At 39.6% G+C, this 18,354-nt stretch overlaps 1 non-coding gene across 1 annotated transcript; it reads right to left on the bottom strand.

Annotated features, from left to right (window-relative positions):
- Nucleotides 1-18,073: 18,073 nt before the first annotated feature.
- Nucleotides 18,074-18,145, bottom strand: Trnat-cgu. Its single transcript has one exon. It is a non-coding gene; the product is annotated as a tRNA-Thr (tRNA).
- Nucleotides 18,146-18,354: the final 209 nt, after the last annotated feature.

The following is an 18,354-nucleotide window of genomic DNA, read 5'->3' as shown; positions in this document are numbered from 1 at the left end:
AACAAACGATCGCAAATGACAGTATATGTGGAGTGCTAAAAATATTTCAGGTTGAATTGAAAGCGAGCGTTCCAGAAAATACGGGGCAAGGGAGTGTATCAACTTTTGGGACGGGGTAGGCGTTGGTCATGGGCGTAAGTGGGCCAGATGAGACACTGGATGAACGAAAGTGCTGGATGGGGCGTCGTCCACAGCAAGGAACGTCTGTATGCCTCGGGGGCTCTCAGTGCCTCAACTTACTCCGCCCGTTTGACCAGTTATTTGCCCCAATATTTTAAAGGTCGCTGATATGGTTACCTACCACTAAGGATACAACGCAATTCCATATCAAATCAATGGTTTGCGAGGTTACTTTGTAGCATCATGGCGCAGGGGCGCATCTAAGAATTAAGGCTATGGAGGGTTTTAGGCGCAACTAATACTTACGAGTGTGGGGGTATTGCATACACACCAGGGTAAGCAGGAGTTGCGGGGTCCCTCCTCCAGAAAAATTTTGATAATGAAGGTTTAAATGGCGAATTTTACGGCTTTCAGAGGGATATTTGATTAATCCTAACACTATTGTACAAGTAATAATGATCCAAATAAGTAAAATGGTTTAAACTTAAAAATTTCTCTGAGCTCTGGGGGGGTTCTTTTTACCCCCAAAAACCCCCCCTCGCTGCGCCACTGTCGTGGCATGATAGATTAAAAAAGTAAACTGTGTTATATGCCACACAGTTTTTATTAAAAAACTCCACGGGTTTCAACCTTCACAGTTTATATCAAGAGGTGAACTAATAGAGATATATACCGGGCGATGTATATACTTATTAGGGTCTCACAGCCATACCCCTCCGTTCAATGTTTGTGAGACCATATATAAGTATATATACCGCCCTATCTATTAATCAATTTGTTCACCTCTTGATAATGACCTGTGAAGGTTGAAACCGGTCGAGTATTTCAATAAAAATTTGTCGAATACAACAAAGTTTACTTTTACATCTATTATTTCATATCATGCAATAGAATTGGTTTGGCATTGATTTTGCGAAACTAAGCTCTATAAAAAGAAAATAATTGTAATTAAACATTATGATTAGCCCAGAAAGTAAGAAAATAGTGAATTAGGTGCTTACATACAAATTTATCCAGAGAAGTTATACCGGTAACTGATGCATAAATTTCTTTTTCCTCTTATTGGAATGAGAAAAACGAAGGCGAAAAGTGATGTTATGAAACTTGGGTCTTTGCTACGCGGGACTAAGGTGTATATTTTATAATGAGGAATAATTTCTGTGGTCATAAAATGTGTAATTGGTGTAAAACCTTGTACATAACTTCGCCAAACTAACTATTTTATTATATCTTTGTTTTGTAAGTAGTGTTGTATTTTACCTGAACTATCGTGTTGATCGTGGTAAGCTGGAAAATTCTATTCTGAGTAATGCAATCTCTTGCACGAGCCCTTTCCCCAAAATCCGCCTATGGTGATGTATATTCAATTTATGTATCAAATGGATACCTTATTATCGCTTATACCGTAGAGAAATATAAAAGCTCTTGATTTCCTATTATATTTTTCCTATATATTATTTCCTATTATTTCCTATATTTCAATTTTTAAAATTAGTTGATAGCAAAACTATAATTAGGAAAAACTTTGTCATTCTACACGTACGACAAACCGCGTGCCAATAAAATATGTGAATAGCTCATGCATAAAATATTATTATTAAGTGTTTTTCTAGGCATAGAAATGCAAGTTAGAACTGAGTGTAGAACGGTTAAATTAAGGTTTTGACCAGGAGAAATAATCGGTTAGAGAATAGTACTTTTATGAATCCGGAAGGAGTTGTCTCCTCTTAAAGTCATTGTAGATGGATACCTGTTTGGCTAGTAATGGCTGAAATTTACTCGGTAATACTATTGCGTTATTTTCATAGGCAAACGCAATATTTCCCAGACATGACAACATATTATCACTATCAATACTACAACTAAATAATAAGATTTATATGCCTGATTATTGCAATTTATTTTCGAAGTTATTGCATTATTTTTTCATTTGTTTGTTCATACTTATATTAGGCTAGATTAAAAAGACAGCTGGATCTGTTAACAATATAAATGAATGACTGAATTTCTTCTAAATACGTTTGCAATATAATACGCGATCCATAGTTGTTGTTGATCGCAATATGATTGTTTCCCCGCATACTTCCATTCCGCAAATATTAGTCATTAAGGTTTTCCGGAGCGCAGGTGTGAATGCGGGGGTTGGTTTAGGAAAAGGGCTGTTAGGTGGTCTAGCATCCCCGAAATGAGGAGGAAGAAAGAAAAAAATGAATGATTGTCGGGAGGTTTTAGCTATCTACCACATTTGGAGTTATTATAGTACTTCGTATCAATATCCTAGTATCATACTTCTCAATTTTTAAGTTTATTACAAATATTAAATATCATGGGTTGTCCTCATTTGAACTACTGAACCTAATCGTACATTGATCTTGATTCCCCCTAAATTAATAAGTTATGTTCGGTATAGCCTGATTGTTTTCCATTCACCGACATATTCGAATTATGCGGAAGAATAGAATTCCTGAAGAGAAAAAGAGTGAACGTGATTTTCTCTGTGAATGGGTGTCGTCCATTGGAAATCGACCGAAATGAGGGTATGAAAAAAAGATGAGAGGACGTCTCCCTCTCCCGCGCTGACGGAGGAGAGGCGAGTTGTTATGGGCGTCATCGGGAGGAGAAACGGGGTCCGATCGGCCGCCCGAGATGTGTCCCACATCCGACCAACCCCTCAAAGACCACCGCAAGAGGGGGCCCACCTTGCGGACCTGAGTCAACTCATCCCAACCCATCCCATCCCAGATGGCGCCCACTCGGGCGGCAGGTGCTCTTTCTCCTCCTTAAGACAAGATGGTGATCTTCCTCCCTCCACTCCACCGCACCACTGAAGATCTTCTTCTTATGTTGCTTTGGTCCACTTACCACGGCGACTGGGGTGAGGGGAAAGGACTGTGCCAGAAGATGGCCTCTCTTGTTGTGGTGGAGAGAGAGAGAGAGGACCTTAATTCCAAGCCAACAACCAGCCTTTCCCTCCTTCGAGACCCGAGATAGTCTCTCTTTTCTCGTCTCCTGGGCGTGGAGAGCCGGCGTTTCGTCCGGGTTTTGCATTGACCGTTTCGCGACGCTCGCGAGAGGTTTTTCTCGCCCCTCTCTGCACAGCGGGACAATTGATCTAGTAGCGATAGAAAAACAATCAAAGGAAAGGTTTCACCTTTTCTTCTTTTTGTGCCGAAAATCTCTACCTATTTTTTTTCATCACCACTCCAACACGTCTCGTTGCCACGGTTCCGGAAGTGTTTTTCCTTTTCGCGGTCGCTGGAGCGTCGCCTCTCCGGGGTCTTCTTCGTCGAGCGTCGCCGGCATAGACCGGTGTCTTCCCACAGCGACAGCCGCGGCGGTTGTACCCGTCCAAGGATGTGACATTCACCTTCGCCTCTTGCTGTCTGTCTGTCTTTCCCTTCTCAGCATATACTTCGTCCCGGTTCAATAAATTCCTCTCGCCTTCCGATCGAACGTGCTCAGTCTGCTTTTTCCCTTTCCGGCCACTCCTGTGAATTCAATTTGGTGTGACCATTAGAAAGAGTCCCTGAATAATCTGCATAGAGGGTAGGTTTCGATGTTCTCTGGGGTTATTTAGCTTTATTAGAGCCGAGGGATTTAGTTTAGGTGTTGATGAGGCGTTTTGCTGGGGCTCACGCACTCCGCTATTTCTCCTCAGTTCCGCCGGGAGTGACCTCAGCGGGGTCGCGGCCTTGGATTACGGTGTCCGGCGGCGCAATAAGCTTCCGCATGCTTTCTCGTCTTCCGTTTGTTCGCCTACGGTTACCGGTTGACAAAGTATGAAAGTGACCTATGCGGGGAAGTTTTCAAGGGTTCTTAATGTCCGTGTATTCTTTTCTTACAGCCTCGAACCGTTGGGTGTAATCGTGCTCCGGTATTGTTGCTTGTGAAAAGTATAAAGTGCTCCTCGTAAATCTGCTAAGGGATTTTATTTCAACTGCTCCTGATCATGTGGAGACGCCTGGATACCTAGGTCTTGGATAACGTTCTGGGTAAGTTTTTCCGCTTTCTTTTCTTTGTAGTAGCATAAGTACTTACTAGACATTTAGTTAGTGGAGCCCTGTCTTCAAGACGCCACCACGTCAAGCTTGAGTTATTTTTGTACAAAAATGTTTATTTGATGTCATTTTCTATGATCACATTAATGAGAGTAATTGTGATGTGACCATTACGGTCTTACCCAAGAATATATTCTGGGGCTTAATGATGAAAGGGGTACATTTAGGTTCATGCGTTGGGGGTACAATTAAGGCCGTATATTTCAAACTTTTAGGGTTGGAGGGTTAAACTCCCTGATCCCTTTCTACAACCGCCTTGACGCTCGCTTCAAAATGACTCATAGCTCGGCAAATGTCTGGGTTTCAACGCCGCCTGTAAAATGCGAAACATCGTTGAATGCCTCGCAGTGGATGGAGGATTTCATGACATTTTTCGTAAATATTCAGGAAAGTGGTATATACGTAGTGCGAGAATGAAAGTTTCACATTAAATTAATAAAGTCATGTTGGGGAATTATATAATCATACCTGAGAATGCAACGTTGTTTTTAAAAATAACATTGGGTTCCTTCGGTTGACTCTGCTTTGCGTTTGAGCGGGCATATCAGGTTTCTGAATTTTTCTTTTCCCCAACCCCTTTTTCAAGGGCGTTCTCTACTTCTAAAACCCTGGGGGACATTAACAAAATCTGTTGAAACTTAATTCCGCCTACTTGCCAGAAACATATTTCATTCAGAACTGTACATATTTAAGATAATGCTTGTTTTTTATGATAATGCTAACATAATACTTATGTTAAGATAAAATTATCGCATAAGAAACTTCACCAATAGATAAAATCTTCTAATTATATTTACGTTTACAATTTTGATTTTCCTCAAATAACAATCAAATTTAATACATTATGATCCGTGTTATAGCACACGATAGCAAAACACTGCGGTTGTATACCGAATACGATGCAAAGCTGCTTCTCTTTCTGAAATATGGTTTAGTTTGTTAGAATTTGTGACTGTTTGTGGAATAGTACCCACTTTTTTTAATTTTATCACATTATTTTCCCGTTTTAAAGGGGAAAATATAAGGTTCCAGATGAGATATTAAATTTGCGTACTCAGAATGGAGTTATTGTACGCATAATATTGAATTTAAAAATCGCGAAAGCAATAAATTTCTTGGACAAAAAAGTCTTTGTAATATTGATCTTCTTCTTTGAATCCAAAAGCTTATGAATCGTAAGAAACACATTTCATCGATTATTATGGCATTGGTTTTATCCGGAGACTATCAAATTCAATAAATAACTCGGCAATAGCCGTCGCAGATGAAAGTTTTAAGACAGTGATCTGGTATTGAAAATTGTGCCGTTTTAATTTCGAATGTTAATTAATTGATATATAGTGGGTAAATTACTATTATAGGCACCTTTGTTCGGCGTTGATAACCCTATTTGTATAAAATAAATATGTATAAAATAAGTAGGTACAGCATTTTTTAAGTCAGTGGAACGCATCATTCGAGATGTGGAAAAAGAGATTGTATTTTTCTCTTTCTCGGTATTCCTCTGACCACCTTATCTGAACCATTTATGGAAAAACTCGGGATTTTGATGTCCGAAGGTAACAATTTATGGTTGTTATTCTAGTTGAGGGTTATTTGGCGTTGAGAGAAAGCTCCATCTTTTCAAATTTTGAGGGCAGTGGAGCAAATTTTAACATATACATATTTTCGCGCCCAATGTGTCTTTCAGCTGACGTACGCTAAGCGTGCCGAACCTTTGCGGTTGTCTTCGGGCTCGTCTTTTCTGAATTGCTAATGCCCACCCGGAGGATGAGAAAAAAATCTCCAGCTGTTTTCTTGCTTCGGCTCTCACATTTTGTATCACTTTCTCAGATAGGCGATTCGATTTGTGTTCTTCAATCTTGAAGTTTACACTCTCTTCCAAAAATATCTTACGCTATAGCATCAATGGAATCAATTGCATCGATGGACATGCGACCGTTTGGCTCTAATAAAAAAGTACTAATTTTTTGTGCCATTATTACCAATTGTAAAATTCACAGCTCTAAGTATTAATCACAATATTTCGTGTTATAAGTAGGATGGTACGTTTCTGAAAGAAGTAAATGGTCACAAAAGTGCAGAGTATTCCAATGAAAATACCTAATTAAAAAAAACCCGGGGGTGCAACAAAGGCCGTATATAAAATACTGTAGGGATGGATAGTTGAACACCCTAAGTTGCTAGGGCCTTGATAATTCACACTATTAATAAACTTCTCATTACAAGGCAAAAGTACGTGTTTTAACGCCGCCTGAAAATTGTAAAACATCGCTGTATGTCTCGAAGGGGTGAGGGAGTTCATTATTTTTTCGTAAATATTCAGGTAATTAGAATAGGAATAACAGCTTCGAGGTGGAATAATCGTGCGGGGAAAGTGGAATATTCACTTAGCTCGTCAGCTCCCATGCTCAGTCACATGCACGCTAACTCACTGTCTTCTACGCACAAGCGTACTGAAGACTTCTCTGTCGCCAAAGCAACACGATATTTCATCATGGGACTCAAAAAGAAACTAATAAATGTAGCAGAAATTACCGTGTCTCTAAGTTTACATTGTTGTATGTAATGTGTTCACAAAACTGTGTCACCTTTACGTGACGTCAGGCGTCGCCAGGATAGTACTAGAAAGTCATTTAATGGAGAATTTTGAGCGGAATATTGCTGTGTGTTGACAAGAGATATGTACTCGCGGAAAGCTGGAGCGGGAGAGAATATAGGCGAGCGAGAAAGGGATAATGCACGGGAAAAGGAGGAACAATTAGTAAGTCTCATTAGCGAAACAGTATCCAGATTCAGAGCCCAGATATGATCGGCTTCGTGAGTTTGTTGGGTCTATCCACTAATCTTAAGGGAAACCCAATGTACTCAAAGAAAACTTCAGGGATGCTATTTATGTAAATTATTACCGTCCCCATCATTTTCGTTAGTACACGTTTTTGGAAATATTTGACTGTCATATTCATAAAATGCATCTTGGGTAATTTTAACTTTCTCAACTACTTACGTGAGAGAAATAGCAGGAGAAGGAATCGTAGTAATAAAGGGAAATGGAAAGAAGTCAATCAGCTACGCTTCGTTGCTTATAAATCTGTGTAAAAAGAGAGGAATGCCTAGAAAACATTCTGATTGTAATTGAAAAAGTTTCTCATTAATGAATTATGTTAGCTCCAAGCGGAAGAGAAAAAAAAGTGTCCGATATTCGCCCCATGGTTCTGAGACTGATAAGACTAAGGAGGACAGACATAGGTCTAATGGCCCGAGTCAGGACGGTATTAATGGCAAAATCACCGTTACACCAAACAATGGAAAACTGGAGACGAGGAGACAGTATACAATATAATTTGTGCGAGTAGAGGCTCACTATGGACCAGAGGCGTGAAGCAGTGAAATAACTGGGCAGAACAATATCCTTTGATAGCGATAGCTGGAAGAATATGGTTACCAAATGAAGTATTAGGTAAGGCACTTCTTCCTTGCTAGTAACTATGCGGGAATGCTACTTGGAAGTATTCGTTTTCACCCATCATTATGGTAGAAAACATTTCATTTATTTTCCTATGTACATTAAAATGCGTTTCAAAATCCAGCCGTATTAATAATTTTAGATCTGATTTTAAAGAACAGTTTTGCAAGCGGTAGCAAATGCTGAAGTAACAAGAAGCCTATTGGCAAGTTTAGGGCTGTTGTAATCCATGAGACGCTGAAGTTCATTGCAACAAGGCATGCAATACAAAGCAGGCTGTGATTTATCCTTGCCTTTACTTCGCGGGATACATTTTCAAAAATTTAATTATTTATCTTCAAAATCCGTCAAAAAAAAGAAAGTAAAAATTTGAGTGAACACTTTAAGCAATTCACATAAAATGTGCATAATATCAGTGGTTGGTATAATTCAAATTAAAAAACTTAGACGAGAGAATATATCCAAATTTATTAAAAAGATAATATTCTTACATGATGCTACCAACCTTCTTCTGGACAATTACTCATTCTCAATTGGAATAAATGTGAAAATCAGGCAAAGAAATCGCTGGCAGAAGAAGCACCAACTTAATAAACCAGTTTTATTCAAGAAACCTTGCTGCATATACAAGTGGAGAGACCACTCCTCGTGGAATTGACAGTTCGGATCACGCAGGAATTTACTTTCGCATCCGGAATTTCAGTATTTTAATCAAGCTTTTCTCTTTGCTCTAGAGAGAGACATTTCGAGTTCCTCGCTGTGTTATTCATTCGTTGCAATGCACAGAGAATAGTTTATTTCTTGAGCCTACCTCCATGACTATGCAAGTCGCTAGACCTATTGCCAGTCTCTCTTTCATTCCACAGATATTCTCGCAAAGAGGTAGCTAAAGAGCATGCTGGATACTGTCGAAAATTATTAAAAATTTGGTTTTAAATAAAAGTTATTATTTAAAAACACTGAAAAAGAAATGGAATCTAATATAGTGTCTTATTAGCTAGGAATGAATGCCTTATCTGGCGATAATTTACTGGGAGAATTTGTTTATTTATTACATATTTAGTTTCGGAAATTCTGCAGCACTATGTTACAAATAAAAGCTATGAGTAAAAAGTATTGGAGTACAAACGGAATCTGGAAGTGGAGCCAATGTTTTCGTACAGATTGGAATTTCTTATATCCTACGAAGGTAATTTATTCGAATAATAATAAAATTTGATGGAGTATGATTGTGTTCCAAGGTCACGCTATAAAGCACGATTCATGAATTAAATAAGACTAAGGAACTTAATTTTATCTTCATTATCCTCCATAAGAATTAATTATAAGAAGACCAAGGTTATGCGGTTTTATAAAGCAAGCAAAGCATCGCAAGCTAGGAATGTGAGGCCCAAGGTAAAAGTAGGTGGGGAAAAACTTGAGCTGGTAGAGCAATTCAACTATTTGGGCCGCACATTAGAGGAAAACGGATACAGCAGCAAAGACATCAGGAGAATTGCGTTGGCAAAGGAGGCGTTCATAATTAGACAGAAGCTTATGAGAGGATCATTATGTGAGAGTTAGAGGTTAGAGAAGAGTCTGATCTAGAGTGTTGCGCTTTAAGGTGCGGAAACGTGGTCACTGAGGAAGGAGGACGAGAAAAGACTGGAGGCATTCGAGATGTGGGTGTGGAAAAGAATGGAGAAGGTTAAGAGGACGTATAGGAAGAAGAGTGACGAAGTGCTGGACATGGTGGGTGAAGAGAGGCAACTTCCAAATGAGATACAATAGAACGTATGGATGGAGCGAATACTTAGCAGTGAGGGGATGTTGAAAACGGTGTTGGAGGGTAGAATGTTAGGTAAACGATTGAGAGGAAGGAAAAGAATAGGATTTTTAGATAGATTGAAAAGAAGTACGCATTATTGTGAATTTAGGAGGGAAATGCATTTAGAAAGGGAAGGCTACCAGGATGCTTCTAAGTACTCCATGGAAACCAAACGTAATCGGAGGAATACTATGATAAAAATCCTCATTTTCGGCGGCGGGATATAGGTACGCCCCTGGTTGAGGCGCTGCAGAAGTTCCAGAGCAGCTTGCTAGCACTTATGCTTCACCTTATCGGATAATTGAGGGCTGAAAATGGATATGAGTCGTAGGATATAGGTCGCGTGGAGGTGTTGCGTGACCAGAGACATTAAATCAAGTGGAGGGTTTATAGAGAGGATGGTGACTGGACTGGAACTGACCTACGGCATTGAGGCATGCCCTGACGATAGCGCTCACGAAAGTTTTATGGACGTCTCGGTGAGGATGCCTTCGTGAATATATATCTTGCCTATTATGCACGCTGTTGAGTCCTGTCTAGGCTTTTGGTTTTTTAATGCTCCTGCTAAAGTTAACTTGCTTATAACGAGGTCTACACGCAATTTATGTAAATTCCATCGAGTCGTTTGCTTTCGTAAGTTGCTGTAAATGTAGTTCGTGTCATTCATCAGTAACGAGGTGCTGCATGCTATTTTCTTCAGGTTTTTAAACTGCCATTTCATGTATTATGCGTTCATTAAATACGTTTTCAATGCATTCAAAGAATAACAATTACTAGTTTTGATTTATTTGAAAGTTTAAAAATTAAAATAATTCATAGCTGGTGATACTGTGACGGTATAATTCATTTACCCAAAAATATACATCTGTAATACAACCCAAAATTATTCGTAGCTAACGTGCTCCAGAACTTATTGACAGTGACTTTGTATGAAACCGATGGCGAGTCCGACGTATTTAGTGCTGATTGTAATGTATTTTGCATTGATCAATGTTGTAAAATTAACGAATTGTCAATTTTGCACAGCTAGTTAAGGGACGTTAGGCCTTGAGCTCGAACGTTCACGTCATTTGGATCGATATGTATTTAATTCATAGTGTAGTTGTATTCTGAAATGCTAACAAAGATTTCACTGGTTAAAAAGTGTAAAGGGAGCGAATACAGTTTGTGCCTTGACATCATCCATTAGTAAAAGGTATCAAAGAATGTCTTGAAACATCTTTTGCTGCTTTTTGATAAGAAATCGTATGCTATTTGCGGTCAAATTTGGATTTAGCACATCATAGTTTTTCGGAAATGAATATTGTTCTACACGCTTCTTAAGCTTGTTGACCTAGGTCCTTAGTGATGCTTGGCGGCATAGTATGCTTGTTGCTGATATGCTGCTGAGTAGGAGGACTGAATATTTTTCCCCTAAATTTCCTTATCATGAATATGATGTATTTGGCATTAATAAAAATGTTGTCGAACTAGTAATACTCAGGTTTGCACAGCTAGTTTAGGGACGTTGGGCCTTGAGTTTTAACGTGCACGTCACCTAGATCGATAGGTATTTAATGAAGACACATATTCTGAAATGCTAACGATGATTTAACAGGTTCAAGGATGTATAGGGGTAAAAAATAGTTTGTGACTTGATATCACCCATAAGTAAAAGGTATCTCGTGAATCTCGTGAAACGTCTATTGTTGCCGTTTGATCAAAAAGTCTATCCTGTTCATGATCAAATGCTGATTAATAACATAATATTTTTTTGGGAATGAATATTGATTTGCACGCTATTTAGTCTCGTTAACTTGGCCCTTAGTGATGCTTAGCGGCATAATATGCTTGTTGCTAAATTTTAGTTCTTTTTTAAATTTCAAAAAGGGCTCAAGTAATGGAAATAAGTGAACTGTAATGTCTTTGCATTTAATTTTGGGAGTCAATGTTTCCTTTATATTCCTTCGATATAAATTTACATATCATGCAATAAATTCTGCAATTTAACAAAGAAATGATTAAGCATGCATATTGCCTTCATTGGTATGGTGGTGGAATGAAGACGTGCAACGCATCGTCAAAGAAAAGAAGATGGCCTTCAAGAAGTGGCGCGAGACAAACCATATTGTGGACTATGAACAATACCGCACAAAGAAATCTGCCGCGAAACGAGCAGTTGCTAAAGCAAAGACAGCACACTACGACCAGCTGTACGCCGACTTAGATACACCTGGAGGTGAAAATAAGATCTACCGCCTTGCCAACTCCCGACATCGAGCAACTCAGGATTTTAGCCAGGTCAAATGCATCAAAAACGACGATCACCAGATACTACGAGACCCACCTGCCATCCTTCGGCGCTGGAGAGAACACTTCTCGGCCATCTGTAACACAGAATTTCCCCACCCACCGATCATTAGCGCGGACCCTATATCCGGACCTGTGCAACACATCAGTGAAGCTGAGGTAGCCGCCGCTATCAAGGAGATGAAGAATGGAAAGGCAACGGGGCCCTGACGACATTCCAGCGGAAGTGTGGAAGCTACTGGGCCGCAACGGCGTTGTCATCCTCGCCGAGTTATTTAACAACATCATCATTGACAACGAAGTTCCCGACTCCTGGCGGACCAGCATAACTGTGCCCATCTGGAAGGGTAAAGGCGACGTCGCAGAATGCTCCAACTACCGCCCGATCCGGCTTTTATGCCACGCCATGAAAATATTCGAAAGAGTGATTGATGCTAGGCTCAGACACATTGTTCACATCACACCCAATCAGTGTGGATTTGTAAAGGGGACTGGCACAACAGATGCAATACACGCAGCTAGACTGCTCTTGGAGAGGCACCGAGAGAAGAACAAGCCAGTGCATATGTCTTTCCTTGATCTGGAGAAGGCCTTCGATCGCGTGCCACACGACCTTATCTGGCATGCCCTCAGATCTCACGACGTCCCTGAAGTCTACGTGTCATGGGTGAAGCTTCTCTACACCAACGTCACCAGCTCCGTCCGTTGCCCATCAGGAATATCACCGCCTTTCCCAATCACTGTTGGCGTCCACCAAGGATCGGCCCTCTCTCCGCTCCTTTTCATCCTGTGCATGGACGCAATCACGGCCTGTCTCCAAGAATCGCATCCTTGGTCACTACTGTTCGCCGATGATGTCTTCCTTGCCAGCACCACCAGACCCGAATTACAGCAGCGAACTCTACTATGGAAGGTACGACTCGGCAACTATGGGTTGCGATTAAACATCAAGAAGACTGAGTACATGGAGTGTGGGCCTCAAACCGATGGCACGATCAGCATCGACGGCGACGACCTTGAAAAGGTCGAGAAGTTTAAATATTTGGGCTCTGTCATCAGCAACGATGGAAGCACAACCGCCAACACACGAGCTCGAATCAATGCAACATGGCTGAAATGGCGCCAAGTGACTGGCGTATTGTGCGACCGTCGAATGCCTGAACGATTCAGGGCCAAAGTATACAAGACCGTAGTCCGCCCAGTGGCCCAAATGGAGCAGAATGTTGGCCAGCCACAGCAAATCAAGAACAGGCCATGCATGTCATGGAAATGAGGATGCTACGATGGATCCTAGGCATCTCCCGCCTGGATCACATCAGGAATGAAGACATTCGGAAAAGAATGGGAGTTGCATCGATCACAGACAAGATGCGGGAGGCTCGACTGCGGTGGTATGGGCATGTGGTGCGTAGTGATGAGAACTCCGTGGCCAAAACAGCAATGCGGCTGAGTACTGAAGGACGCCGACCACGAGGACGACCAAAGATGCGCTGGCTCGACAAAATTAAGGCGGACATGAAGACCATCAACGCCACGTCAGTAGACGCCCTGGATCGAGCCAAGTGGAGAAGGCTTTGCAGAAAAGCGGACCCTGCAATAGCGCGGGACAAACGCTAGGAAGAAGAAGAAGAAGAAGAAGAAGAAGATTGCCTTCATTGGGGGGCAATGTATACTTGTAGATGATATGCTGCCGTTTTGGAGAATTGAATTTTTTCCCTTAAATTCCCTTCAGATGACGGAACGTCGACAATGCAGCCCGAATCGTTTTGTCATTGCCTTACGCAAAAAAATAACCTTTCCCCCTTTTCTTTCACTGGATTCCCCATTGCCCTCCTTCTCCCCTCTCTCTTTAAACCTTTCACCGCTCGGCCCTAACCAACCCAAACCCTCCCCACACTTTCTCTCCTTCGCGCTAATGCCGAAACTCACCCTTGCTTGCTACGGTGGTGCGGAGAGAGAAAAAAGCGCGGTGCGGAGAGTGGGGTGTTGTGTCCAGTCGAGTGAGGTGGGCGGTGTCCCCTCCTCCCATCCACTTTTCTATTGGCCTAGATCGCGTGCTTGGCCGATCGCTCCCCCATCCCCCTGCCCGCACCAACAGCCCAATCTCCCCCTCCCCTCGTCCATTTCCATTTAAGCGACCCCCCATCCCGCTCTCATCCCTAATCCGCCTCACTATCACTTTGTCGCCCTCGAAAAGCATTTCCCTACATCGCTTCATTACCTATACTCTTTCGTTTTCTTTCTGACGTGCCTTGAATGTTTTTTTTTCTACGGACCGCCTTTCGCGGAAGAGTACTAATATGCTACTGTATTGGTGAACTGAATTTTTTTCCCAAAATTTTTCTTTCCGATGACGGCACATTGAAGAGGCACGCTAAATTGTTTTCATTGTTGACCGTCGCAACAAAAAACCTTAATCCTTTAACTTTAACATTTTTATTGCCGGTCGCTTATTTAAAAGCCCTTCTAAGAAATCCGACAATTTTTACTAAATACATACTTTTTTAAGGCGTTGGTAGAAATACCATATTTATTACGGAGAGTAGTTTCGTAAAAATGAACTTTTCTCTTATTTATGAAAACTTGAGTAAAAATTATTGCTTACTTTTAAATATGTCAGGTAACAATAAAAAAACCTACTGTTTTTAAACATAAAATGGTTGAAACAATTGATCTACAGCCATCAAATGCATTATAATTTTTTATCATGTCTCATTTGAACTATTTTATTCAAGGAAATCATCAAAAATGGTGTTTTATATGTACCATTACGTCCTCGGCAATCTTCGGAGAATTAACCAGGATGTAATATTACGCCCATGGCACTCAGTGCGTTACCCTTTTAATTTGAGATATTATTTTTTGAGGCGTACAAAAATTACGCAGAGGGATGTGACAAGTTACGCCCACTATTTCGGGAAAAATCTGAAAGTAGGTTTCTCTGTAATGGAAAAAAATACCAGCAAATGTTGCAAGCAATGATTTTCTGCATATAATTCCCATATTGCAGTGTAGATCCGACTTTTAAGCGACACCCCATCCCAATCTCATTCCTAATCCGCCTCATTATCACTTTGCCGCCCTCGAAAAGTATTTCTCTACATCGTTTTATTACCTATGCTATTTCGTTTTTTTCTGCTGTACCTTGAGTGTTTTTTTTGACCGAATTTCGCGGAACAGACCTAATATGCTTCTCTATTGGAGAACTGATATTTTTTCCTAAAATTTCCTTCAGGTCGACGAGCGATGCTAGAAATTACGGATACCGGCGTAATTCAGTGGAAATATTAGATATTTAGCGTAATGAACACTGACGTCATGGAAAAATTAGCAGTGTCGGAACGCACTTTCCTTAACTTTTTTTAGAAGTGAAAAATTATTCTGTGGTTTTTTTTAATTACAAGTCGTTATTTACATTTTCTTACTAGATTTTTTGTTTTGGCTACGAATGTATAAATTAGAAATCTTGAGGCAACAAAATTGATAAAAGTATTATTTGACTGTTATGAATTTTGTTAACTAGTGCGGGAATGCTTTTCCGGCGCGTTCCGGCACCATGACACCAGTGGTAATGAAAGCTCTTGTCTATTTCCACTCTTCTTTATTTCTACCCACAAAGGTTTCGGCACATAATGTCATTTTGCCTTGGAAATGGCATAATGTGCCAAGACCTGGGCTGTTGCAAATAAAGAAGTGTAGAAATGCACAAGTCCTTTCATAATGTTAATGGCATACTAAATTGTTTTGTCATTTACCGTCGCAAAATATAATTTTTCCCATTTCACTGCAGACTTATAACTTTAGATATTATTTGTGAGGCGAACAAAAAATACGCAAAGCAATGTGCCAAGTTACGCTCAATATTTCAGGGAAAATCTGATGGTATATCATATTTTCTTTAACGGAAAAAATACCAGAAAATGTTGCAGGTATTGATTTGCTGCATTTAATTCTCCAAAATAATTTTTGATAAAAAATTGAAAAATTGAATGTAGATGTGATCAGTAGATATTTGTACGACTTATAAGTTTCACGGTAGTTAAGTCATTGTTTGCGCGACGGATATATTAGTCAGGAGGTCTCTGTACATACAAGGACTCAGTTGTTTCAGCTTTCATTCATTCATTCTATTTAGCATCGTCACAATTTCAGGCCCAGGATAATTTTTTTCAGTGAAAAAATGTTCTTATAGAAGTTGTTTCGGTCGAATAATCATGCAGTTTCCTCATTTTTTATATGAATGAACTGGATTTTTCGGTGCGTTTTTTATGTATGGTTTGTAGCGTGCTTTTCGTTATCTTGTGAGAATCATTTCGATTGTTCTCAATGTGAATTGAACGATAATTTTGATATTTTCTATCTCAATGACCTAATCTCATGAATCTTGTACCATTGTGATGAATCTTGTACCATTGTGATGTTATGGAGGTATTTTTAATCAGGAGATCTCAAGGTGTAGTGGGTGGTTAGTTAGACTCCTGTTCCGAAGGTTCTGGGTTCAATTCTTGATTCTTCCTTCCATTTTCATGTTAGAAACAAATCGAAATAATTTATGGAAGTTTGGAAGCCACTGACTCCACTCCGTTTGTGGGAGGCAATATTTTTACAAAAAAGCAGTAATAGCCAAAATCCAAAGGACCTGTCCTTTTCCAATTTAGACATCTTCAGGATAGAGAGAAGTTCAAGGAATCGGCCGGGCTATATCGATGCGGAAGGCTGCATATAACTACCCCATTATCAACCACGGATAATATAGACTTAAAATAATTAAATAGATATTGAATCATTATTCATTATGGTTACTGATGCATGAATTTCATCGAATTTTTTACTTGGTGAGGGTGTAGTATTCTACTGAATAATATGTTTCAACATTATTTCGACGAATCCTTAGAGTTCAAGTTAAATTTAGTCATTTTATAAATCAAGCAGAAGTTTTTTCTATGCGAGGAAGTCCCGCAATAGTTTGTATCCGTAAAGACGAAGCAATTCAGATAATGCGTGCATCCTCATCCTTTCCTGTGCCTTAATTGACACAGGACTATGAATTTTCCATAAGTGACATCAGGATATCCCGTTATATATCACGGCTGCGCATTTCTGGGAATGGAACTTTGTGCAGAAACTCGATATAGGGTATCAACATGGCCCTCAAATGAAAACACATATTCTGCGGCGATACGAAAAAAAATGTTGGCAAAGATTAAAAACCCTGACCTTTTTGCAATGTTTACCTTAATTTTTCCATAAGATATTGTTTTTTAGACATGTTGAATAAAACGTTAATTGTATTATTTAAGTTAATAAGCACATGCATTATGTGCAGGTATATTATTCAAAGACAAGAAATCACGTCATTGATGAGTCCTACCGAATCATGACCTAAATACCAGCGGAACGCTTTGATCTTGTTTTCGAGACCTACGGCTATGAAGGACTGCTTAGACTGATTAGGCCACCTTGACCTGCCTCCTTATTAATTCGGAACACCTTTACGAGATCTTTCCTATTCCTCAATTCTTTTGGGAGTTTCGGTTGTTTAGAGTTTATGGCAGTTTGGAAGATTACCTCATTTTATTTTATTACACGTTTTTTACCTCACTTTCTGTTTTTTGTCCATTCGCCAACCTCTTTAAATTTTCCTATATTATAAGATCTTTTATTGCATCTTACATTTATCGGTCACTTTCGGTTCCTTATGTATTTGATTTCAAAAATTGGAATAGCTTTTGGTTTCAGTAAAATGACTCGGAGCCCCACCCTGTTTAATTTCATTTCAAATCCGTAAACATATCTGGTTAAAAGTAAGACGGCTTACCACCTCAAAATATCCGTTTTTGAGCTGCCGCTATGAAAAATGACGTTTCTTGTAAAAATATTTGTTAAAACCATTATTTTATCTTTGCGAGGCTTGGTGATCTACAATTTTTAAAGTTCGCTATCATAATAGGAAATATTCGATTCGAGTCTTAATTGGAATTCTCTTCTCCTAATTTTCATTTATTTTGGTGAACAATATTGATGAATTTTCATGTTAATTTATTGTTTAAGTGCAAATGAGAGGTTATTGCTCTGACCCTGCCATTTTTAGGGCTCTTCCACGTTTATATTTTTTATTGTAAAGGTATTTTGCTGGCCATAAATTATACGCATTTTAAATGTTTTTCTTTATGCTACACCACGGTGAGCCATTGAGTTACAGTTGGAAAGATAGAAATCTCTGTCACAGTAAAATTACTGAGTAATAGTCGCTGTTATTTACAGATATCTATGGACGCAATAATGTTTCTGTTAGCAGAATGGGATAGGTTTTAAATCTCTCGGCTAAAAAGATGCCTCCTGTGAGGATTGAACTCACGACCCCTGGTTTACGAGACCAGTGCTCTGCCACTGAGCTAAAGAGGCCTTGGTTGAGTAAATAGGGAAGGTCATGAAATCTCTCAGTATTATAAAGAGGTGGAATAACTTCCTTTGCCAATAGAAATACTAATAGAATAGAGTGCCCTTTTTTTGTGTTATTTGTGGGATCACAAAAATTATGTTTTTTTTTTATGAAAATTGAGATGCCAGTGTGTTGGCATGAATGGCTGTGCCAAATGAAAAAATCATGTAAA

The sequence above is a fragment of the Ischnura elegans genome, chromosome 2 (assembly GCF_921293095.1).
Source record: "Ischnura elegans chromosome 2, ioIscEleg1.1, whole genome shotgun sequence".
NCBI lineage: Eukaryota > Metazoa > Arthropoda > Insecta > Odonata > Coenagrionidae > Ischnura > Ischnura elegans.
Note: the sequence above shows the minus strand (reverse complement) of the source record. Positions and strands in the feature narration are given on the sequence as shown.